The sequence below is a fragment of the Camelus dromedarius genome, chromosome 12 (genome assembly GCF_036321535.1).
Source record: "Camelus dromedarius isolate mCamDro1 chromosome 12, mCamDro1.pat, whole genome shotgun sequence".
Lineage (NCBI taxonomy): Eukaryota > Metazoa > Chordata > Mammalia > Artiodactyla > Camelidae > Camelus > Camelus dromedarius.
This window is the reverse complement of record NC_087447.1, coordinates 40,515,554-40,541,350: the sequence shown is the minus strand read 5'-3', so window position 1 is coordinate 40,541,350 and position 25,797 is coordinate 40,515,554. Positions and strand designations below refer to the sequence as shown.

General features: G+C 43.3%; 1 pseudogene; it reads left to right on the top strand.

Moving 5' to 3' along the window:
- LOC105086711 (ferritin light chain-like) overlaps positions 1 to 25,572 on the top strand; it is a 49,618-nt pseudogene extending 24,046 nt beyond the window's left edge.
- The last annotated feature ends 225 nt before the right edge of the window (positions 25,573 to 25,797 follow it).

The following is a 25,797-nucleotide window of genomic DNA, read 5'->3' as shown; positions in this document are numbered from 1 at the left end:
AGTCTCTGCACTAATGACATCTGAGGCCAGGTAAGTCTTTATTGTGGCTGCTGTCTTGTGTATTATAGGACATTTAGTGGCACCCCTCGCTTCAACCCATTAATATCAATAGTGGCCCCATCTGCCCGCGTTGTGACAGCCAAAAATGTCTCCAGATATTCCCAAATGTCTTCAGAGGAACAAAATCAACCATCCCCAGTTGACAACTACTGCTTTATGTCATTGCGTCAAGTGTACACTTATCTGGCTCCCCTTAACTGCAGGCTACTTGAAGGCAGGGGCTGTGCTGTACTCACCTCTATAATCCCCTAACCTGGCAGCACACAGTGGAGACCTTTCAATTCACAGTGACCATTTACAATGACTTGTTCCCAGGGTTTGTACTTCACAGTCCTGGTCCCTTTGAGACAGGAGGGGAAGGGGCAGGGCACAACCACTAAAAGACTGACACAGCAATTAGCACCAAGATGGTGGAAGATTCAACTCCCAGTAGACCTTGCGCTTCATTATACACTTGTAATACATTAGCATGGTAAATGGCACTCCCACAGGTGCCATGACAGTTCCAAGGCTGACCATAAAAGGTCAAAGAGTGGGTGACGGCCCAATTCCTGGGAATCCCTGCCCCTTCCCCAAAGTAGTTGGAATAATCCTCCCACTTGTTACCATTTGAAGTTACCGAGCCCATAACAACTAACAACCCTGCACCTTGTGGCCTTTCTCTTGCCTTTTGAGATGACCTGTACTCTGTCTGTGGAGTGTGTATCTACTTTTACTTTAAATCAAACACCCACCTTCATGCCACATGGCCTCTCTGGGCTTCTGAGATGGCCTACACTCTGCCTATGGAGTACGCATCTCTCTGAATAAATCTATTTTTACTCAACTATGGCTCGCTCTTGAATTCTTCCCCACTTGAAGCCAAAGACCCTCACTTGGCAGGGCATGTACCAGAGACTTGACCAAGACCTCGGACGTGGTCATCTGCTCATGCCCCATTTTTCCTTGGCCCATCACCTTGGCCATAGTTTATTAGACAAGAGGTGATGGCTAATTCAAACTCAACAAATCAGATTCTCCCTCCTGTTGGAACCAAGACTGATGGGCTCTACCAAAGCATGGGCTGGTCTTTTGCACAGATGAGTTGGGAGCTGTGAGCAGCCTCTTGCACTTATCACATGAACCAAGAAGCAGAGAAAGCCAATCTTCCAAGAAATAAGAATGAAACAGATATTCAAGCAGAGACTAGGGACTAGATGGTACACCTGTGGGTTCATGATGGTTTTTCAGACACTGCCTATTGACTTACAGTCCCTTCCTGATGCCAGGCTGCATTCCTGGCCTTGGGTTCTAGGAAACACCCCTCCATCTCTATGACAAACTCCCTTTTTTGTATGTTAAATAACGACTTGGATTTTGATACTTGTAATCAAAGAAACTCTATAAATACATGGGATCTGGTGCTGGATAGATAGTCAACAAATTGTTTAATTAATTGATGAATTAATTAATGGGCCAGCAGCCAAAAACAAGAGGTAATGTGAGTAGCAGGGCTCTGGAAAAGCTGGAAAAGCAGCAGCAGCATCACTACGGGCCACCTGGGGCCCACTGGGCTAGAGAAATGGCTCATCCCTCTAGACAGTGCCCAGCCTTGCCTGGAAGCAGAGGAGGATCCAGACACTGGGAGAGAAGGAGTTCAGCGAGTGACATGTGCAGTAATGAAACCTGATAGAGTGTTGACAAGACTCCTGTCCCCTGGGATTCTAATTCAAACCACTGAGTCTTTCCAAGCTGGGCTCAGCCTGGGGTAACAGGGCTCCAACTGGTCGACAAAGAATCTAATGATTCCCTCAGCCACAGCTGCTGCTCCCAAAGTAGTTCAAGGAGACTCCCATTTCTCAGTTATCCACACCACAGGGCAATTTTGCTCCCAGGTCCCTCAGGATGAGCTGAGATTCCTTCTGGATGTGGGTCTGAAGCAGACTAGGATCCTAGGAAAGCTCTCCCTGCTCTCCCCTGGGCACACCAGATGGCATTCATCTCCAAAAGGCAAAAGGCACATACTGAAGGGACCAAGCTGAGGTCCCATGTGACATTAAGGGCAAGCAAACATACCCCTGCCTGAGGCCAGGTAGGAGGGACACTGAAGGTCCCTGGCCACCTGAAAGATCAGCAGATGAGTCTGAGTGGTGGGACTGATTTTGGTTATAACCAGTAAGCTCTGAATGATTAAGTCACAGTGGCTACTGATTGTGGCAACAAATAAGTGAAATCAAAACCACACTGGCAGACACCTAATAAGGTGCTCAAGTCACTATTCATTAGGGAAATATAATGCAAAATCACAATGAGATCATACCGCATGTCCATTGGGATGATTTCTATCAAAAAACAAAACAAAACAAAAAATAGAAAATAACAAATGTTGGCAAGGATGTAGAGAAATTAGAACCCTCGTTCATTGTTGGTAGGAATGTAAAATGGTGCGGCCACTATGGAAAACAGTAAGGCAGTTCTTCAAAACTTTAAAATAGGATTACTGTATGATCCAACAATTCCACTCCTGGATATGTACCCCAAAGAACTGAAAGCAGAGTCTCAAAGAGATATTTGTACATACATATTCATAGCAGCATTATTCAGAATAGCCAAAAGGGGGAAACAACAAAAATGTCTATATGTAGATGAACTGACCCACAAATGTGGCGTATACACACAATGGAATATCGTTTCCCCTTAAAAAGGAATGAAATTCTGGTACACAGTACGATATGAATGAACCTCAAGGACATTACGCTAAGTGAAATCAACCAGTCACAAAAAGACGAATGCTGTATGGTTCCTCTCAGGCACAGCACCCAGAGTAGTCAAATTCATAGAAATAGGAAGCGCATGGTGGTTGCCAGGGGCCAGGGGGAGGTGGTAATGGAGAGCAGTTGTTTAATGGATATAGTTTCAGTTTTGCAAGATGAAGAAAGTTCTGGAGCTTGGCTGCATAGCAATGTTCATGTACTTAATGCTCCTGAACTGTAGACTTAAAATGGTTAAGGGGTAAATTTCATGTTATGTGCATTTTGTCACAATTTTTAAAAAACCACCACAGTGGCCAAGAGTGTCACCAACATGCCAAGGCTAGAAAAATTAGACAGCTAACATCTCACTGAACAGATAGCCTTTGTGAAAGGCTCAAAGCATAAGGCCAACAACTGCCAACTCAGAGCTTCAGAAAAGGGACTTCTCTGCCTGGGTAGTTCCTCTTGGACAACGTTTCCCAGTAAAACTTCCAAGGCATTTGCACGGCACGCTTCTGTGTCCCTTCTTGCTGATCTACTACACCATCTGAGGCTATCTGAGGAAGCCATGACTCAAAAGTAACTCAAAGAGGGTACGTAATCCTCTCTGTGAGCTTTGTAGGTGTGGGCTATCTCTGTCACCAGAGGATCGTAGGAGATGGCAGTCACAGAGCAGAGGCAGACAGACAAGAGAATTTTGACAATGAAAATGCTGGATACCACTGAAAGCCCAGGGTATCTAGGTAGACGCCACTGTTACTGTATATTAAGGAGAGAAATTTTGGCTGTAAAAGCAATCTTTGGTGGCTTGAAAGAGTGCCCTTTAGGAAAGTGGGTGGTCAGGAAGAGAAGTCCTCCTTGGTAAGGACTATCATCCAGACCCACGATGGTGGGCAGCCAGTGGAATAAACGATCACCCACAGCCCCACTGAACCCGAGGCAGGAGGATCCCTCCAGGAATTAAGCTGGCTAATTCCTCCTTAGCTCAGCCTTCCTGGGACACCCGCATAAGAGCGAGCCACTCTTTCCCAGGGACCCCAGCACTTCCAAGTTCAACTGCATCTGGCTTGTTCCTCAGGACGGCCTCCCAGACACAGGGATGACAGGCACGAGCTCCACACAGGTTTGCTGCAGTGAGGGACGCAGGTCCTGACAGTGAGGGATGTGTCTTGGGGGTCTCCGTCCCCTGTCCCAGCAGCCACAAAGGGGATTACTCCAGCTGACCACAGAGAAAGATTGAGGGCCTACAGTGCAATTTTGAAATAAGAATCTCTAGTGTAGCAAAAGATCTAAAAATGTGGCAGCTCTGCCCCAGCATCAAAGCTAAGGGAACAAACCACTGAGCCACGATGGCATAGGAAGTCCCCAGCGTCCAAAAGAACTGTGTCCCCAGCCTTTCTTCCCTCATTCTGTGATACACTGCACAATATTAACTGAGTGAGTGTGTAACAGATATTGAGCTGGATGCTAGGAAACCAGGGGTGAAAAGTAGAGAAGGTCCTTGATGTCATGGAGTTTATATTGTGGGTGGCTGGGGTGGGGGGCACATTTTTCCAGGGAAAGGTAACTGAATGGAGGACAAAGATGCCCAACATCATTACACAGTGTTCATAATCCCCTTCAAGTCTTTGACTAATAAAACTGAACCTGAGCACCATGCCCTTTTGTAAAGAGGGTTATAACAATACCATGTTCTAAGCATCGAGGGTTTCTGGTAGTGAACATTCTTCACCCTCTCCCAAGGACCTGCCTTTCTTATACAACATCCTAGGAGCCTTCCATACAGGGAAAAGTTGAGTCTCCCATCCTGGTCCACAGAGAAGCTGATCTTAGAAGAACAATCACAAAAAAGGCTGTGTGTCACATTAACTCAAAGCAATGACTTGTAGAGTCAGACAGCTTGATTCCACCACATACTCACTGTGTGAACTTGATCCTCTCTGTGCCCTCGTTTCCCCATGTGTAAAATGGAGATGATAACCCCAACCTCCCAGAGTTTCTAAGTACACTGAAAGAGGGCTTGTATTTAAAGCACTCACACCAAGCCTGGCATATGAGACTCGCAGCAAATTTCAGGTCCCCTTCCTCCTCTGAGCTGACTCTCCCTCCTGCTACTCCCTGACGTGGACCCCATCCGGTCCTTTAGAGCACCCTACACAGGCTTCCTTCCCCTACTGGGATAGTGCTTGTTTCACCCAAACTCCAATTTCCCCAGTTTCTATCTTCAGATAACCATCAGGACCTGAGGTATCCTCGGGACCACAGGTCGTGAGTCCCCATCACTCACCTGTAGACCTCACATCTAGGAAGGAACCACCCAGAGGAGAAGGCAGGTGATGTAGAACTCTGATAAGGGACTACTTGGGGTAAGGAGACACTCAGAAACCCCTAGGAGCAGAGTTTCCCATCCCATAACAGTCCTCTAGCAATAAAGCAACAAATCAAAACCCGTCCACTGACAGGCCAAAGTGATCAGTTTTCCCTGAATCCCCCTCTTCTATCCTCCTTCTTCCAAGACAGCACTCGAGGGTGGATGAGTTGCCTATTTGTATGGTAGTGCCTCCCAGTTTTATTGCAAATTAAACATGCACACATTATAAACAAACAATAGATGTCTCCAGAGCAAATATACAGCTTTCAGACCCCTCATAAATTCTTCAAGAGGAGCTCTTTGCAGTTTATAGCCTCAATACAATTTTGAGTGAGTTACGGCCCTGTGTGGGATGTCAGGAAGGAGACTGCTCACTTAGAGGGGCTTATAATGAGATTCCCCACTCTCTCACGTTGCTGCAAATGTACTCAGAGTTGGAGTGTGGTGAAGTTCCAATCTCACCCTGGCCCATGTGAGGACACAGCAAGAAGATAGCCATCTATGAACCAGGGAGCAGACTCTCATCAAACACCAAGTCAGTGGATGCCTTGATCTTGGACTTTCTTGCCTCCAGAATCATGAATTAAATAAATAAGTGTTTGTTGTTTAAGCCACTCAGTCCATGATGTTTCTGTTATAGCCGCCCAGTCATATTTTCTCTCTACTTTCTGTTTCTCTTGTTTCCTAATTTTTTATGATGAATATAAATTTTACAACAAAAAAAGAGCAAAATTTGTTTTTTAGAATTGTCTTTCCAAATGGTGCCAAAATTTTAGAGAAAATAGAGTGGTGAAGACTCAGGCTCGGATAGACTTGACTTCCAGGATTAATTAGTTGTTCATTGTTTAGCCCTCTGTGCCTCCATTTCTCCTCTCTCTGTGCCTCCCTTTTCTCTTTAGTACCATTTGGATGAAAATAATGCCTGCCTCACATTGTCATCGTGAGTATTAAATGGGATAAAATATGACAAGCACTTTTCCCAACACCTGACATGTAACAGGTGCTTCAGAAGTGTTAGCGATCATTACTGTTGTTCCGGCTGCTACTGTTGCTAAGCCCAGGGCACGAGCAGCGGTCAAGAGCACACAAAAGATCCTGAGTAGCCCAGGTGCTTCCTCTGGGTGGACCAGACCCCAAGGATACTAAGTGAAGATTGCAGTGCTAGAGCAAGCTTTGAGCTGTTCAGTTCCTGACGAACTACCCACTGGTCTGCGATAAGAAGAGGCTCCAATGCAAAGGACATTGGTCAGCGGGCAGAGTCACCACTCTGCTTCGTTGTGAGTTTCCTCCTGGCTCTCTACCTTCTCAGGACAGAATTACACTTCCTGGGGTGGAGGTGGGGGGCTCACTGTATATAATTGTTTCCCAAGGAGAAACACTCCCAAGTTGTTCTTTTGATGGGAACCTAAATTCTTACATTATAAGAAATGTTCCAGTAGCCATTCATCAATAAATCATGAGAAACTGGACAGGATAACAGTAGAATTCTAACTAGCAATTTTTGAGTTTCTCTGAAGAAGATGGCTATTTCATGTCCAAGAAGTTCTGTTAGCTTCTTGGCATTGAGGACATGCCACTTGGGAAATATCAGTAATTTTTTCCAAAATGACAGATTTCCTCAGAATAAATGAATGAATTCTCTTTCTCAAGATCCTGAAAATCTTATCTGAGCAGATTCTAGACCACCACGTCTCTATTCTGAGAATTGTACTGTTCATTTACAGACAGTCTTGAATGATTAGACGCATAGAAGTTACTCCGGCAGGGAGGGGAGACCCTACTTGCTGCTTACAGACCTTAACTGGTGTCTTGAGTGAAGATAAAATCAGAGGATTTGTACCCATAAAGCACCTTAGCCATGCCCGTGGGGACCTATGGGACTGAAAGTTACTGTTTGCAAGATGTGCTGATGACATGCTGCTGGTTTAAAATAACTATGAGCCCACTGAGCCCTGTCTTTCTGCCATTTTTTTAAGCTTAACGATGAGAGGCTCAGTCCAAATTAGCATCGCTTCCTTCAGAGGTATCCAGGGCGCTTCGTGCACATGTCCAATCAGTGGCACTCCAACTCATCATTGGGCTGATCAGTCCCCGTGGAAAAACTGCGGGAGCACAGTACCGGAGAGCAAGGACCGGACATATCATCTCCTGGTCTTGTTTCCATGTGGCAGAGTCTCCGGGTACACACCCCCGCTGTTTCACCCATTTCCAGGGCTGGTGGAATAAATGTTTATGAAGAGTAGACCCCATGTTATAGAGTGCACTTTTTAATGAATAGAGCTGTGTGTTTATCCCCAATTTATCCTCTGTTTTCTTTGGCAATAAAATTTGACTGCATCTGAAGATTTTCATAGTTCTATAAAGAAAAGGCAGCTTATAGCATAAAAGCTTACAGCTTTTCAGAGAAAAAAGAAAACTTGAAGCTGGGAGTGATTTAGAAATATTTCCTATGTCCCCTGTAAGAAACAAACTATCCTATCCACGCCCAGGATCTTTGGGGTCTGCAGCAGGAAATCCTCCTAGTATTTGACAAGTCCATTTCCACAGTGATGGGCACATTTCAAAAGCAAAGTGATTGCTTTTCTTCTAGATTTCTTTCCAGTGTTATTGCTATTATTGCCATCCCTGCTAGATGAGACATTCATTTTGCCTAAAGCAATAAACAATCAAAAACGCACAGACTTCAAGGCTCTCCCTAAGTTATCAGTAAACCTATAGTGGATCTTATATTATCATTGTTGCATTTTTATTTCTATCAGACTAGGACTCTCCAGAGATCTGAAAAACTCCCTCTACCTTTGTGAACAGAAAAACATTCCAAGGCTCCATTGATTTCCCCCAGACAAATGAAAATATTATCACCTGGAGAATTCAGACTCCGGGGCTGGTTTTGCCTGAACTAACAAGAAGATTTCATTCTACATTGCCTTCAATCTTCCCTCCGACAATGAAAAATTCCACCATACTAGAATGGAGACATAGGCTGGTGTGATGCACAGTGGGCCCCTGGTATTGCGGGCCAGCCAGCAGAGGGACAAGTCCTGTTGCAGGTAGCACTGTGAGCTCATGGAGGTAGGAACAGAGACTTACTTGTTCTCTATCCTCCAGCACCTAGTAAAGGATCCTTGAATGCTTGTTGAATCTCAGAAAACTCAATTGAAGGGGATGGTTCTAACAAAAGCCATCAGATGCTCCAAGACTCGGTCTGACAGGTACAGTCTGTCCTGCACTGGCTTGGGCAAAGCCAAGCTATGGTGGGGTGTGATGCTGGGGAGAGATGACAGGGCATGATGAGTGCTGAAATGGATGAGCTTGGTGTTGGGGGAGCTGCATACAGACAGGGGATGGCAATTCTAGCAATCCATCTATTCCCAGCAGGACTTCAGCCAGTAACTTGGGAGGAAGGAGATTTCAGCACCTCTCTACCACCATCCCCAACTGAGAGGCAATAAGTGAAAGGGTGTAAGTCCCAACCACAGAGAGAGTTTAAATCGGGCCCCAGTCACAGAGAGTGATTATAATACAGATCATGACAACCAGGTGACTACAGAGCAGAGGTTAGGCGAAGGCCCAGTCTGGCAAAGTCCAATACTGAATCAAGGATTGGACTGGGTGCCACTGGGTGGCCCCTCAAACAAGCAGAGCTCATCCTTGCCCTTCAAACATCAAGTGTGGGAGTGTGACTTAATTCTAGGCCCCCCAGGGATGGCTGTCAGGCTACTAATGTAAGCTCTGTCCTAGTCAGGAATGGCTAGGGGTTGAGGAGGTCCTCAGGCCTGCAGGTAAGAGTTGCTGCGTGAGGCCAAGACACAAGCAGGGAAAAACTTGCAGTCCCTCTCTGACCGGTTTCTACCAAGGGTTCACAGCATAGTACTGCAGGCTCGAATTGAACCAAAGCAGTACATTCTGGCAGAATGATGATTAAAATGTGATCTTGGCCTGATATCTTTCTTCACAATTTGAGGGAAAAGAGCAGGCTGTACAGTATCTTTTTCTAGACAGCACATCTAAGTTCTTGACTCCTTAAGTGTCTGGCACAAGGTTTGGGGAGGTTGGTGAGTGGGCTGGATGTGTCTTGCTTTGGGGAATCTTGCCAGGTGTCGGCTATGCTCTCTCAGTGTAACCAAGCAACCAGCTGATTTTATCAAGACTGCAAAGGCAGGAAAGCTGGTCAAGTTCCATATATAAGTGCTCTGGGGAAAGGTGTGCTGGTGGCTTCTGGGTGTAGATGAGGAAAGGGAGGAGGAAAGAAAGCACGTGTAATGACCACAACACAGGGAGTACGAGAAAGAGAGGACAGAGGTCATGATGAGAAGAGGAAAGAAGACTGTCTAGTTCAAGATGCAAGGTGTCCAGGAATTACTGATGTGCACGCCTCTTACAGCCAATGAAAGTCTAAAAAGGGACAGAGAATCTTTACCCTTCCCTCCTCCCGCTATCATCCAACTCTGAGTTTTTAAAGATTATATTCTACTCCCATTGTATCAGTTAGAATTCAATCAGAAAAAAAGATTCCCCTGGTTTTCCAAATAGGGAAGGTTTTAACATGGGGAATTAGATACCTACACAAACAGAAGCAAAGATCAGGGCAGCATTTGCCAGAATTCATGAAATCAAGAAGTGACCAGAGCAGGGAAGTGGCTTCAGACAATCTCTGCTGCCTACAGTCCAAAGCACGTGACACGAGCAGTTTCCCAGGGGTGCTGCAGAATTCAGGAAGTACAGAGAAGCCTCAGTCTCTGCTACCTGCAGCAGGTGGATCACAGGAACTCACCTGGAAGTTTCTGTAAACCTCATCTCTGCCCCCTTCCCACTTGCCCATGACTGTGCCAGAGAATGATGGTTTCTCCTGCCCTGCCATCCTTCAACTTTCACATGAATTTACAGAACCTAACCCAGAACCACTCTGGAAAGGAACTCTAAGACATGTACTTGCAGACTTCTCTGTAATGATGATGTAATGATAAAGATAATGTAGAAGCAGACAGAGAAGCTGCAGAGCTAACAGCAGATGATCTGTTGAGGATAGGGGGTTTGCCAGTTTCTTTATGCTTGGTGTGCAAATTGTAGATTTGAAATTTGTTATTTGTTATTGATTCCATTTTGAGTCTCCCTCCTTCCACACTGAGTGCTTGCAAAAAGTTAGAGATGGCTGGCTCGTTTATTCACTCGTTCCTCGAATACTTGCTGGACTCTTACTATGTGCCAGGTGCTGGCCCAGATGCTGGGGATGTACTGGTGAACAAGACAGACAAGGGCCCTGCCCTTGTAGGCTTACACTCTAATTAAAGAGTATATGACCATAATAAAGTGAACACACTGAACAAAGTAATTTCTTTTTCCTCATAGCTTTCTTGAGGTATATTTTACATATCATAAAATTCACCCATTTTAAGTACACAATTCAATGACTTTTAGTAGAGTCCCTGAGTGGTACAACAATCACCATAAATCAGTTTTTGAACATTTTCATCCTCATAAGAAGATCCCTCATGTCCATTTACAGTTAATCCCAGTTCCCACCTCCCAGCCTCAGGCCACCAAGAATGGATAAATTGTCTGCATAAATTTGCCTTTTCTGAACATTTCATATAAATGGAATCACACTGATGATTTCAATTTGAGATAAATATGTGATTTAAATGAATCAGAGAGATGTGATAGAGCAGAAGGGCAGTAGGGAGGTGCACCTTCATTTTGGATGGAGGGGGAAGGCCTCCTTGAGAAGGATTGACATTTGGTTTGAGATGTACCTTGTCATATATATCAGGCATGCATTGTCAAGAGCATGAGGTGGAGACTCTGTTAATTGGTATAAAATACACTAAATACATCAAAATATGGCAATACACTAAAAATCATGGTTTGGAGATGATGTGCGGGTTACCTGGCAACACACGTGCCCAAGGAGGGTGTGGGCTTTACAGGGCACATTCTTGTAGAGAGAACTGAGGAGGAGGTTATAAGAAAAGGGACAAAGGACTGTTTTCTCTCTAAAGAACAAAGTTCTCAGATTCTGTTGACAAATGTGACCCAGCAACTACTAGAATATTCGGACATAAAAAGAGATGGAACCAAACAAGAGCATCTGACTCAACTTCTCCCCTGCCCCAGGAGCTCAGCCAAATACAGCAAACTTTCAGCCCTCAGAGCAGCGTGGTTGAGACAAATGTTGAGACTTTAGAATCTGAAGTTCCTCCAGTCCCAGTTTCTACACTTTCTTGCAATGTAATTTGAGTTGCAGTCTTCTTGTCTGCAATATGGAAATACAAAGTCTTATCCTGTTGGACCTTTTGAGGAATTAAATGTGATAATATAGGTAAGCACTCAGCCCAATGCCTAACAAGTATAAGGCTTTAATAAATGATATGATTTGTCATTTTGAAGGAAGGAACAGCAAGCTCAAGATTCAAGTAAGTAAAGGTGATGTGAGGTTACACACTTGTGAATGAAAAATATTGCCAGCCATATCAGTAAACAAAAGATGCTGTGGCCATCAAGTCATCAGTGGCTACTGCCACCTCCAACAGTGAACTAGAAATAAATCTAACCAAGGAACTTAATGACTTGTACTCTGAAAACTTAAGACATTGATAAAAGAAACTGAAGATGACAAAAATATACCATGTTCATGGATTAGAAGAATTAATATTGTTAAAATTACCATACTCCCAAGGCAATCCACAGATTCAATGCAATCCTTATCAAAATACCAAGGCCATTTTTAACATAACTAGAACAAATAATTCTAAAGCCTATGTGGAAACACAAAGGACTCCAAATAGCCAACACAATTTGGAGACAGAAGAACAAAGCTGGAGGTATCATATGCCCTGATTTTAAACTATACTACAAAACTATGGTAATTAAAACTGGGCACAAAAACAGAAATATCTATCAATGGAATAGAAATAGAGAGCCCAGAAATAAACCCACACTTATAGGGTCAATAAATCTACAGCAAAGGAGGCAAGAGTATATAATGGGGAAAAGACAGTCTCTTCAATAAGTGGTGCTAGGAAAATTGGACAGCTACATGCAAAAGAGTCAAACTGGACTTCTTTCTCACCATATATATAAACTCAAAATGGATTAAGTAATTAAATGTAAGACTTGAAACCACAAAACTCTTAGAGGAAATCATAGGAAGTATGCTCTTTGACACTGGTCTTAGCAAAAATTTTTTTGAATATGTCTCCTTAGGCAAGGGAAACAAAAGCAAAAATAAACAAATGGCCCATCAAACTAAAAAAGTTTTGCACAGCAAAGAAAACCATCAACAAATGAAAAGGCAACCTACTGAATGGAAAAAGATATTTGCAAATGATATATTCCATCAAGGTTTAATACCTAATAAACACAAACAACTGATACAACTCAACATCAAAGAACAAACAACCCAATTAAAAATGGGTAGAGGAATCAAACAGACATTTTTTTTCCAAGAAAACATACAGATGGCAAACAGGTACATGAAAAGATGTTTAGCATCTCTCACTATCAGGGAAATGCAAATCAAAACCACAATATCACTTCACATCTATCAGAATGGCTATTACCAAAAAGACAACAAATAACAACTGTTGGCAAGGATGTGTAGAAAAGGGACCCCTTATGCTCTGTTGGTGGGAATGTAAATTGGTGCAGCCACTCTAGAGAACTGTGTGGAGGTTCCTTAAAAAATTAAAAGTAGAAATACCATGGGATTCAGCCATTTCACTTCTCGGTATTTTTCTGAAGAAAACAAAAATACTAATTCAAAAAGATATGTGTGTCCTGATGTCCATTGCAACATTATTTACAACAACCAAGATATGGAAGCAACCTTAGTGTCCATTGACAGATGAATGGATAAAGAAGATATGGTGTAAATAACCATGGAATATTACTCAGCCATAAAAAAGAAGAAAATCTTGCCATTTGCAACAACATGAATGAACCTAGAGGTTATTATGCTAAGTGAGATAAGTCAGACAAAGAAAGATAAATATAGTATGATTTCACTCATATATGGAATCTAAATAAAAAAGCAAACAAATATAACAAAACAGAAACAGACTCAGAGATACAGAGAACAACTGGCAGTTGCCAGAGAGGAGAAAGATGGAGGAATGAGTGAAATAGGTGAGGGAGATTAAGAGACATACATTTCCAATTATAAAATATATAAGTCATGAGAATATAGTGTGCCACATAAAGAATGTAGTCAATAATACTGTAATAACTTTGTATTGTGACAGATGGTAACTAGACTCGTGATCATTTTGAAATGTATGAAATAATGAATCACTATGTTGTACACCTGAAACTAATACAATATTTTAAGTCAATTATACTTCAATGTTTAAAAAAAGGTAATTTATGCAAAGCACTTTGCAGACTACTTGACACATTGTAAGCACAATAAAAATGGGTTATTCTCATCATTGTTCATGTATTTGAACATTACTGTTTGCCATGCAGTGTACTGTGAGCTGGGGAGTGGGCACACCTTGTGCAGTGGAACAGAAGTGGGTTTGGGAGAATTAGCACTGAGTTTCAGTGTTGTTCCAAATTAGTCAAATCCCTCAGTCTTCCCAAGCCTCAGTTTCTCACCTAGAAAATGAGAGTCATGGTATATATCCCCAGGATTGTTAGGAGAAGTAAATAGAATAATGTCTTTGAAAAGCACATTGGAGGTACAAAAGGAGATGTTGCTAGTCGTCTGTGGACTGCTGGGGCATTTTGCTTCTCCTCCTGCCCTCATTTGGTCTACTTCTTTTGGGTCCATTTTCTTTTCGATTTTGGTACCAACCAGAAGTGAGGGAAGGGAAGAAGGGCATATTGACACCAACCTCAGTCCACTTTATCAGGGATTGTTAATCCTATAATACTTCTGATGAGAGAAAACATTGAAGATATTGTTGATTCATTCATATATAGGTTCTGGAGAGGGAGTATATTTCCACTTTCCAGGGTAAACATAGTTTTGTACAAAGAAATCAGGTTTTAGTATCAGATCTACATTCCAAATCTTAGAAAATCTTTATTCAATTCTCTTTATACCCATGTGGCCATGGGTGAATTACTTCACCTCTCTGAGCCTCAATTTCTTCATCTATAAAATAGGAGTAAATAAACCTAACATGTAGAATTGTTAGGTTTAAATATAAGATATGTAAAATACAGTATCAGAACAGTGTCCGGTAAGTGGTTGTTCTTCTAAACTAAAACGTTTATTTCAAGTCTTTCCAGTTTAACTATGGTAAAGATTTTTAGCACCACCGAGATCTTTTTTTTTATGAAATACAGTAAAGTCACAACAAGCCGACATAATCAAATGCAATGTTTTTATCTTCTCCCTTCAGACTCGTGCTTCTTGCCTCCTCAGACATCACTCTCCAGGACCAATGTTCTGTCAATAAAGGCATGCTAAGTACTACTGTGTGCAAGCAAGACTCTGCCAGTCCCCTGGGATGGGTCACTGTGGAATGCAGTCCCTGGCCTGCAAGGGAAACAGACTGTCCACAGTGACAGTGCCATGGGACAGGGCTCTGATGGCACAATGCCCAGAGCTCTGTGAGAACCAACACTAGACAGCCAGAGAAGGTGAACTTTAGGCTCTGCCTTGGAGGACAGGAAAGAGTTTGCAGGTGGTCCAGGGAGGGAAAGACATGGAGACAGGAATGGTGAGAAGTTTGGGTTGGCTGAAACATGGTAGGTTGGAAAAGTGGTAGAAGAAGAGATTGGAGAAGCAGGACAGGAAAAGATGACAAAGAACTGACCTAGAGCAGAGAAGCTGAAGGTAAGAAGGAAGAAAAGAAGGTAAGAGACATTTCTGGGGTTGCATCATTAGTTCTTAGCAACCAAAAGACATTGGTTAGCAGCCCAGAGAGGGATGAGGAGGAGGAGCACTAAAGAGCACCAAAGAGCACCAGAGAGGGCTCTCGGTATTCAGCCTGGAAGACTGAGTAGGTGGTGTCTCCACCGACTGAGATGGAATCCTGGTAAGAAGAGCAGGTGGGGGCGTAAGTTTTCATCTTAGTCTGGCATGTTTTGAATTTGAGATGCATGTGGAACCTTCCAGGCCAAGGTAGGTTCCCGGACAAGGATGTAACTCTGTTAAAGCTCTGAGGACCCTGCTGGCTGACATACATCCTTCTCTGTGGTAAGTGACCATGTCCAGTAGCCAATTAGACCTGCAGACATGTCTGGGCTGAACAGAGGGTTTGGGCATCTTCCAAATGCAGTCACTGAAGTCACCGGGCAGAAAAGGCACTCCTTGTACCCCATAGCTCCAAGCTGAGGGAGGAACTTGATGAATCACAGTTACTGGGTTGACGCTCTTAGCACGGCTCTCTTCCCTACCCACTCATCTTTTCTGCTGTGTGTACATCGTTCTTCCTTTCATCTCCTCCTGCTTCTCCTTTGCAGCTCCCAGTGAATGCCTGATGAATCCTGGCTTAGTGAATAAGCTAAACCCTCCACTTAGAAATCAAGCCCTAGCTTTTATCTTCCTCTGTGGGTTTGCATTTGCTAGAATCAAAGTAACATTAGCACAATTTGTTTGGATTAATGTGAAGACTTCTAATCTGCTCCTTTGCAATATTCTATATTTTAATAACTTTAATAATTACTCCTTCCTTTTTCTAATTAAGAGCTTAGAGACAGAGACCTTGGAAAGGGACCAAAACAGTGGCATTTAGTATTGCGGAGAATAGGAAGAAACATTTGCAGAGCAGAATCAATATTGAGAGCCAGCTAAGAAGCATTTGGATTTTAATTCCATGAGCATTGCTGTGGACAAGGCCTCGAATGCTGGGGATACAGAGGGAGCAGGAGATTCCTTCTCCCTGTTTGGGGTCCAACTAGGATGCCCCAGGTTGCACTCTGACAACAATAGCGTAAATTCCATAATCATAGCCTACTGGTAATGTTCCCAGCAGTCCTTAGAGTTTAGGAGAAGCCCAGACCACCCCGACTCCACCTCACTGTTCTAAGTTCTGGGAGGGGCACTGGTGGTTGATCAGAAGTTCCTGCTGGGGCATTACCTTCCACCCACAAAAGTGGCTTCAAGTCCTCAGCTCCAGTGGCAGCTGTGTGTTTTAGGGTGTCCTCTCCACCGGAAGCTAACCTAAAGGGCCCAGCAGAATCCTCAGGACCCTCAGGCTAACGTTGTCTCACTTCCCAGCTCCACATGGGTATGGAAGCCATGGGGAAGGAAAGTTCTAGCTTCTGGGCACGGGGTGAGCCTGGGGGCTTGGCAGAGGAGAGCCTCCAGAGGGGCAGAGGGTGTGCCTGCTGGCACGGGGCCTCTCTTGAAGCCAGGCTGGAGCCCAGAGGCGGAGGTGTGTTTTCTGCTCCTGCTTCAGCCCAGTGCAGACACAGTCCTTACACAACACATCTTTCTGTTTGAAGCCCAGCTCAGGAATGAGCTGCTCAGGGACTGGTTCTGGGGTTGCCCACCTCTTAGACCCAGAGTCACCATCCTCTTCCCTCCAGGGACCCGTCTTCAAGAACTGAGCAGCTTCTATTTTGAACTCTGACACACAGGGTTTCGTTAAGCCCTTTCCCCTCAACCATACCACACCTACTCTTTAAACAAAATCTATCTTTAGTGATTCTGAGGGGCTTTGCCATTCTCAGGGAGATCCTCCTGAGAAGGATTCCAAAGGATTCCACTGCTACCTTACTAAGGAATGCCAGCCTCAGAGAGTCAGAGAGGGCCTTCTGCATCTCTCCCACTGAAGAAGAGGAAAAAAATGCACAAACTCAGTCTCTAGTGAGCCATCCCTCTAGCAGGAACTCGAAATCCCAGAGATAAATTTGATGCACCTCTTCGTCAAAAAATTACGGTCTTTTGAGGAATTGGACATGGGCAATAACACAGTTGTAAGGTAGGATAGACTAAGTGCTAAATGTAGATTCAAAAAGCCCCCATTAATTCTGACTTGTTGAATTGGGGTGAGGAGGTATTTGATCTTGTTCTTTGAGGATAAGAAGGATTTAACAGATGGATAATACAGGAAATGGTGCTCCGGGACGGAGGTGCAGAATGAGGCAGCCAGGAGAGCTTGTAAATGTGAGCTTTACTTAAGGAACAGTGAGGGGTTCAGTGTTGATAAAGCACATGGTTTGTACCAGGGTGGATAGGACATGAAGCTGAAATGGATAATGACCCACGAGGCCAGCCTTCGGTGCTGTGGGGAGAAATCTGGTCTTTATTCTGCAGGGGCTGGAAAAGCACCATGGCAGCTTTCTGAAGAAAGGAGTGATCAGATTCTTACTCAGATGAAGGAGACTTAGAAGGATCAAAGCTCATCCATGAGGAGGATGGAGAAATTCACAACAGGCCACCAGCTTGGAAGCTACTGCTACTGGCTCCAAAAGAAGGGACAAAACCAGGATAAGGGCAGACATACAAAATTCTGCATATCACTTTGGGGGGATTTACAGGCTCCCTTGAAGCCCAACTAAGGTCACCAGGTTAAGACTTCTACTATAACAAGAGCCACCTGTGTTCAACACTAAGGCCACAAAGATGGATACGACATGGTTCCTGCCCTCAAGGAGTTTGCACTCTGGTGAGGGTGGTCAAACCTGTATTCAGACCTCAGCTAGTCAGTTGCACAACTTACTGAGTCTCTCTTTACCATCTCTCCTACAACACATCTTCAAAGGACCCTGTGACCCAAAAGCATGGTTAAAAACAACTGCTCTAGAAATGTGTTAGCTCCATAAGTGTTTCTGATTCTTGGTTTCTGTTTTTACTCCTTCGCTAAGTACCAACTCACTATAAAAAACAAAAACAAAAACTAAGGTCAACAATTTTAAGTGGGTGCTGCGAATATTATTACATTTTATCTGTAGTGAAAACCCAACATATAAATTCAGCTCTAGGTCTAAGTTATGCTGAAATTCTGAAAGACATTTTCCCTGCCCATACCTGACCTCATTCTCTGGTGAGGCACACCATTCCAGGACCTACTTTCTAATAGCTGGTGCTTCTATGAGGATGTGAATCAATTTTAATTTGGACTTTGGCTTCTGCAGCAAGTGCCTTTGAAGAAGCACCTTCCTGAGAATGCCAACTTGCACCTTTCAATTACGGCCAGATAATTAGGATGGAGGCTTGCCTGCCACCCATTCTATTTCTATGTGGGTGGTGGGGGACAGATGGGATGTTTCTGAGCAACTGGCATTTTCATGAAACATTGAAAGAGATCACCACCTGAAACTAATATAATGTTATATATCAATTATATTCTCAATTAAAAAATTAAAAAGAGAGAGGGGTTATATTGTTCAAACCGAGGCTGAAGAAAATTGTGCCACTTCCACGTGCCAGAGCATTCTGGGAGACATGGCTTGGATGCCAAACTGGATTTTCCATGCTATCCCAGGGTTTATGGGTCTATATAACAGAGTGCTTAAAGGTAGAATTGGCCTGTAAAATCTAGAACATACATTTGCTAGAAGAAGAGAACAGACTCTGACCTCAAGAAAATATGCAGTCTGGTTGGTGGGGGTAAGATACACACATAGAAAAAAAGAACCTACTTGACAAAGGGATAAGGAAGTGTGTGCTCAGAGAAAGGTAAATTATTACAAAAGGGGAAGGGAGGTTGTAGGAATTCAGAGAAAAGAGCTGGTGCCATGTAAGGAGGAGCATAAAACAGGGGGCAAAGGCAAAGAATGAGCATGCTGTGCGCCCCCACACACACATATTAAAGTGATCTCTTCTGCTCTAACAATTAGGGACTATCTACTATACCTACTATATGCTAGATGCAAGGCCAGGTGATCTCACGTGATTTTTTTATACATACTGCACAACACTGATTCATTCTTCTGAAACATGTTTTTTAATTTAGAATGTGGTCATCTTTCCACACCCATGCCTAGGTGTTTACTTCATCATCTTTGATTAATGCTTATTATTCCATAGTAAGAAGTACTACTATTTATTTAACCAGTCTTATGCTGATGGCTTTTAGAGAATTTCCACTTATTCACTACTACAAACAATACTGTAATGAGCATCCCTTAAATTTTGATAATATTGCAAAATTAACCTCCAAAAAGATTTTAACAATTTACACTTGACACTAACAAACACAATGCAGATTTTCCCACGGCATCTGGAAAGCCGTCAGTCAACTCCACATTAAAAGTTCTAGGAGGCAGGAGGTTCACAACATAAGTTTCAGGTTGGGAGTGGGAGTTCTCTTTGGGACTGGGTGCAGTTTCCATGTCTTGCAACGTGCAGCCTGGAATCCAGTTCTCGGCACTTTCTCTCAGCCTGGGTGTCGGACCCCTCCTAGCTGCCAGCTGTCCTCAGTGAACAGGAAGCAGACTTGACTCACATGACCATCAGGGTCTGCAATGCTTTGGCTGCTCCTGGGGCCTGTCTTCAGAGATCCTGTGAGTGATGGGGGCTCCCTAAGTGAGCACACAGCCAAAGCCATCTCTAATTCCCACAGAAGAGTCTTTCTGTCTAACAGGCTTCTGTCCTGGTCCCTGGCTTTCTCTCCAGTTCCCACTTGGAAGGGAACCCAGCTGGCCATCGCTCTGCCTTTTTCTAACCTCTCCTTCCAGCCCTGCTTCCTCTAGCTGAGCCCAGCCTTAGCCCCAGCATCTCCACCACCAATGGGCCCACTGAGATTCTTGAGATGCCTACTTTTTACCTGCTATTTTGGATGGATCAGAATTCACCTCATCCTCCAAAACTGAGGATTTAGACAACTGACTACTCTGACTTTTATCACAGCTGCCCAGGCATCCTCCTGCCTGCCTGTGCTCCCCCACCTCCTGCAACATCAGGGCCTCACCTCATATTTCATTCATTCATTAAACAAATATTTATTATGTGCCATGCACATTTTCTACCAAATTACAAAAGGCCTAAAATAACTTTACATCCACATCCAGCTCTCTATTTCTACTGCAGTGTAGATGGCAGGTTATTGAAATTTTATGAATTTGTTACTACAGTCTGGATGGAGACAGTCCTTTTTCTGGAAGAGATGCACTCCTAGGTAGTCACCATTATAGTACTCCATCCCATTCCATTGACATTGTATAATAAGCACCAACATGCATTAAGTGCTCAGCATGTGCTGGTCCAAGATGTGTGCATTCATTAATAATAATCCTCGCCACAACAATGAGACAAGTACTTTTGTCGTACCCATACTTTATAGGTGGGGATCTGAGGCTAAATGAATCACCTAGGCTTACCCAGGCTGTAATTAACAGAGCCAGGCATTTGATAACAGAGCCTGCGCTCTTAGCCACTATGGCATTCTGCCCCTCCATAGCGGTTTTCTACATCAGATCCTCAGGCAAAAGTTCAAAAAGTTCATCAATGGCAGATTTGGTGAAGCCTGAAAGATGAAGGGTCCAGGACCTAAAATAAGAGCAACAGCTCTGGACTCTGGTCAACGGAACCTCTTACAGGTTTGGTGATCTACAGGCAGAGGGCACCACTGTGTCCTGCGTGTTGCAATGCTGGGATGAGAGAGATACTCAGAGGCCGGTGCTGAGGACACAGAGCTCTCAGTTCTCCTGCTTCCAGGGATCCTGTTGATGAAAGGTGGCTGCTCAGACTTCTTCTTTCAAGCCTCATCACCTCCAAGCTTCTTTGCATGGTAGCTAAGGGCTCACGTAAGATTTAAAAGCAGGGACTCTGGGGTTAGAGTGTCCTGGTCCACCCACATCCTGGTTCTACCACTTCATAGATGTGTGATCTTGGCATAAGTTACTGTACCTTATCTGTGCCTCAATTTCCTGGTGTGTAAAATGATGAAAATAATATCTTTCTCAGAGAGTGTTGATCACAACACTCTCTGAGGTTTGTACGATGGAATTCACATAAAGTGCTTTAAAAGTACCAACAAATGTGAGCTATTTTAATATCATCCCAAAGGCTGGCTGACCAGTTTGGAGCAGCTGAGGCAGCGAACATAAAGCTACAACAAAAAGATTTGTTCTTGTATAGGTGCAATGCATGGTGCATTCAGAGTTGGGGAAAATGGGGGTGGGGGAGGGTATAGTTCAGTGGTAGAGCATGTGCTCAGCATACATGAGGCCCTGGGTTCAATCCCCAGTATCTCCATTAAAAAATTAAATAAATAAATAAATAAACAAACAAACCTAATTACTTCTCACCCAAAAAAATGTTTAAAAAAATTATTTTCTTACAATTCTGAAGGGCAAAAGTCCAGACAGAGTAGGGGAAGATGGCAGTAGAATGGCTATTTGACTGAAAACAACTGTATTAGTTGGCTAGGGCTGCTTGACAAAGCACCACAGATGGAGCAGCTTAAACAGCAGAGATTTACTGGCTCTTATTTCTGCAGGCTGGAAGCCCAGAATCAAGGTGTCAGCGGGGTTGGTTTCTTCTGAGGGCTGTGAGGGAAAATCAGTTCCAGGCCTTTCTCCTAGGCATACATGTGTCTGTTTATATCATCTTTCCTCTATGTATGCCCCTGTGTCTAAATTCCCCCTTTTAGAAGGATACCAATCATGCTGGATTAGGGCCCCTCTAATGACTTCATTTTAACTTGATTACCTCTGAAAAGACCGTATCTCCAAATAAGGTCACCTTCTGAGGTCCTGAGAGCTAGGCTTTCAAAACATGAATGTTCAGGTGTTGTAATTTAACCCATAACAACGACTAGTGAAAATAGTTACCATTTATTGGGTAACTATCCTGTCACATTATAAAGTCTGACTCATTTAAAACCCACAGCAATCTAAGAAATCTATCTTCTAAGAAAACTGTCCACTAAGAAAATTAAGGTTCAGGTTTTGCCCAAGATTATACAGCTAGTCACCAGGGGAGCCACGATTTGGATCAGGACTGTCTGATTCCAAGTCCATGCTCTCTAAATTCCATATAACAGTGTTCTTTTTAGTTAATTCCTAACTAAGGGTCCTGACTTGGGATCGTTCCTGTGAAGGTGGAAGGGCTTATCTAATCTCTGTGCCCACTTCTAGAGCTCCTTTGCATGGAGGGGGGCTTAGTTCTGTTCACATACTGATCCATGGAGACTCCAGAAAGTCATAGATGAGCAGAGCAGGAAGAAACTTGTGATGTCGCTCAGTCCCTCCCCTGCTTTACAGATGAAGAATGAATTACTTTCACAAGGTCACACAGGAAGAGGGGAACAGTGCTGTACCTGCTCTCTACCCAACACTACTTAGCTGGAAGAAATTCTGAATCTTACTGGTTGATCTAATTCACTTAGCAAATTTTTTAACAGACATAAGCTATTTATGCAAAATCATGAGATTAATCATTTTTAATCAAACACAGTCTGACATCGTATAAAAGAGCTGAGGGTAGGTCTATCAAGCAAACATCCTCCAGCCTTAATTATCAAATGACTAGAATGATGGCCAGCACCACCGTATTTATCACAAGAAATATTAAAGTTCTTAGATAACTTATTTTCTAGGCCAACGCTTTGAACAATAAGAAATAGAGGAGAAGGTAATCTTGTCACAGGAATTGTTATATAAAAAAAGAGAGAGAGAGAGAGAAACACATCAAATTTCCACATCCATCCTCCAAACTGTAAATGTGCTGTTTCTGCATAATAGCATCCATCTTCTCTCAATCACCAGATCTGGGGCACAATCACCTGGCCAGCATCTGGAGCAAATGTCCTCTGCCCTGCTGGCTTTCTCTGCCCCAGCATACAGTCTGAGTTTCTTAAGAACATCATTTGGGCAAAATGTCAATAGAACTGTGACAGCAACACGACGGCAAGGCTGGTAGTGACAGGTGTGAGTCCATGAAAAGAGTCAAAGATCTAATAGTTCCAGACCCAGCTATGCCTCTTAGAAACAGTATAACCTGGAACAGATTCCTTTAGCCTTCTGAAACTCAATTTCCCCAAATTTAAACTGGGAGAAATAGTTGTTCACGTCTCAGGTTGTAAAGATTAAACAAGATGAGACCATTGAGAAAATGCACAGCACAGAGGCTGGCACACAGTAGGGGCTTAAATATTTTTTTAAATTGAAAGTGCATGGCAAATAATTTTCTTCCCTCTAAAACTGATCTGAGTAATCTGTTGCTTCCCATATTCAAGTACAAATAGAGAAGGAATTGAAACTATCATGGGCTGTAACATGGCCAATCTCTGTTCCAATGCTGCCACCTGCTGCTGGACAGCCAACATCCCACACTATTTCAAGGGGATGCCCTGAAATACACGGGGGACTCTATGGGGTGCATCTAGACAAATCCTTCCCCAGCACACTTCCCTTAATCTCCGTCCTTCAGATCTCGACCAAGGACACACCTGACTTATCTGATCCTGAGGTCACAGACAGACAAATTTTCTCGGCAGAGGGACTTTTCAGACAGAAGATGACATTTTCCTAATAGGTCACATTTTCCAACATTGGGAACATGAGCACAGCCCTGGACTGAGCCACACCGGAAGTCAAAAAGTAGCATGTAGTTTTGTCAAAACTACATACTGTTGACCCACATGGTGTTTCATAAAATTCAAAACACCCACCAATGCTTGAATATCCGATTTCACCTTAAAATGTGGACTTTCAGATTGGTTAAAAGCAAAAACAAAAACAAAAAACTAAGGATATGGCAACATACGACCCACAATTAGCTGGAGCAGAGTAGCAAATGCCCCTATAGCCTGGGCAGGGCTCCCCCAGTCTGACATTCCCAGTCCCCACTGGATCTCCTGCTTGGCCTGCCTCACTTAGTAAGGTTACCTTGTTGACCCCTGACTCCAGCTCTACACGAACCATTGTCTTCCTAATCTCAACGGCAAAGCCTTGTAAGAGAGTAGGGCGGCTAAATAGAGTAGGATTATTTACACTTTCAAGTAATAATAATAATTGGTAAATAATTACCAAGTAATAATAATAATTAGTAAATAATTACCAAGCATTTAATCTATGTCAGGCACAAAGAAGAGCACTTTGACCCTAACTTTTGACCTCAAAGGTATTTTCATCCCATTGTGCATTCAGGTCTTACATCTTTGCTCTATATATTTGCTTTGTTTTCTGGGCCACGAAAATAAACTCATTAGCACATCCAATTCATAATAAATAGTACTTTCAGAAATAATTTATATAGAACAAAAATTGCAATGGCAAAAGCTTCAAATAATAAAATCTATTATTGATTTTCAAATGACTTAAAGAATCATCTTTTAGGTATTATTGAAAACAGCAAAATTTGAGCTCAAAATTTTATATTAAAAAATAGTCTTCTTCCCAAAATTTTGATCTGATCATTTGATCCAGGAGAATTGTACTTGCTAAAAGTAATGGCCAAAACAAAACTCACAGTAGCAAAAGTTACTAGTTAAGCTAGGTAGGAAAAAAAAAAAAGCTAAATTAGTTGAGTCTTTGTCAAAAAATGTATATGAAAAAAATTGACCTTAAATTTTTAAATTTTGGTAATATAAAAATATTAATTGGAAAAAGAAATAAATATGTTGCATAGAAAATTATTGAAGAAATTATATTGGATTTATTAACTGTCCCTCTCACCTAATACCACAGAAAACTCATGTCAATAACCTAGCACGTATCTGTCCATATATTTTTCCATATTCATATTCATACTAGGGGAAGTTTTTCATTGTTTCTCTTTAAAAATCGAATCATATTATCTACATTTCCTGGCATCTTGTTTTTCTCACTTAAGAATATCTTATAGTCTCACAGTCTGTCTCTCGCTTCAACAGTGTTTGGCCAGAAGAGACCCAGGGACGCCCCTTCCTCCAGCCTCTGACCACTTGCCAAACTTTTTTCCAGTCACAACGTTCGGCATCAGCCACTTAGCTAACCTTAGCCTCTAGGGCCAGCCAACACCATTTTTTGAGCTTAGCTCCTTATTACCAATCAACTATGAGCTTCCCAGATTCGTCAGAATTATTCCACCAAGGTGGAGGCGGCTGTCAACCGCCTGGTCAACGTGTGTTCACGGGCCTCCTACACCTACCTCTCCGTGGGCTTCTATTTCCACTGCGGTGATGCGGCTCTGGACAGCCTGGGCCAGTTTTCCCATGATTGGCCGAAGAGACACGCGAGGGCACCCAGCCTGTCTCCAAAATGCAAAACCAGCATAGCGGCCACGCCCGCTTCCAGGACATGCCGAATCCATCTCAAGCTGAGGGAGGTAAAACACAGGACCCTGTGGAAGCCGCCATTCCACTGAAGGAAAACCTGAACCAGGCCCTTTTGGATCTGCATGCCCTGGGTTCTGCCCGCCCGGACCTCTACCTCTGTGACATCCTGGACAGCCACTTCCTGGGTGAGGATGTGAAACTCATCAAGAAGATGGGCAAACACCTGACCAACCTCTGCAGGCTGGCTAGTCCCGAGGCTGGGCGGGGCAATTATCTCTTCCAAAGGCTCACCCTCAAGCACGACTAGAAACCTCTGGAAACCAGCAGCCTTTGAGAAGTCCCACTCCACTGGTGAAGCTTCTCTCTGTAGCCACTAGGCAGCTTTTTTAACCACCCTGGAGCCCTTTCCCCTGGACCAAATGGGAACAGTAATGCTTTTTTGCAGCCAAAAAAAAAAAAAAAAACCACAAAAACACCTTACAGAAATCCTTTTTTTTGGGGGGGGGGGGGGTAATTAAGTTTATTTTATTGG